This window comes from Lottia gigantea (assembly GCF_000327385.1).
Source record: "Lottia gigantea unplaced genomic scaffold LOTGIsca_29, whole genome shotgun sequence".
Taxonomy (NCBI): Eukaryota; Metazoa; Mollusca; class Gastropoda; family Lottiidae; genus Lottia; species Lottia gigantea.
This window is the reverse complement of record NW_008708943.1, coordinates 2,578,868-2,579,443: the sequence shown is the minus strand read 5'-3', so window position 1 is coordinate 2,579,443 and position 576 is coordinate 2,578,868.

Here is a 576-nt window from a genome sequence, read left to right as displayed (position 1 = left end):
TCAAAAGCCCCTTTTCTGACAAATCCTTATTGAACGAAATCCTATTAATTGCTGTACATGTATCAACAGAGTCAAACATTACATGTATTTAACCATTGAATAAAATCAATCAGGCGTTTTCAGGCAGATAATTGAGCGTATACCTTCATTCTTTATCTAGGTATAAAATCTCACTATACATCAAAACATGATCAATTTCAATACATGCACCGCTATTTATATGAATATTACTTGTTGACAATATTGCTAGTATTAAATAATATTGAATAAATTACCTGCTTATATGTAATGAACAGTTGTCAGGTGTGTAATCAGTTTGTGTACTATGCACAGTGTCTTATTTGTTTTAAAACAGTCTTAGTCAGGACGTAGAGCCTTGGTTCAAAAAATGGCACTAGAAGCTTACAAATAAGGAAATAGAATTTTGGTCAAATTTAAGCAAAAATTATCTGCAGAAATTTCAGAAATTTGAGCTACGTTCTGCACCTGATACACCTGATGAAGTATAATTCAAAACTTTCCTTTATAATAAGAGATCAGGTAGCAACATGTTAATGTACATACAGTCATGCATTC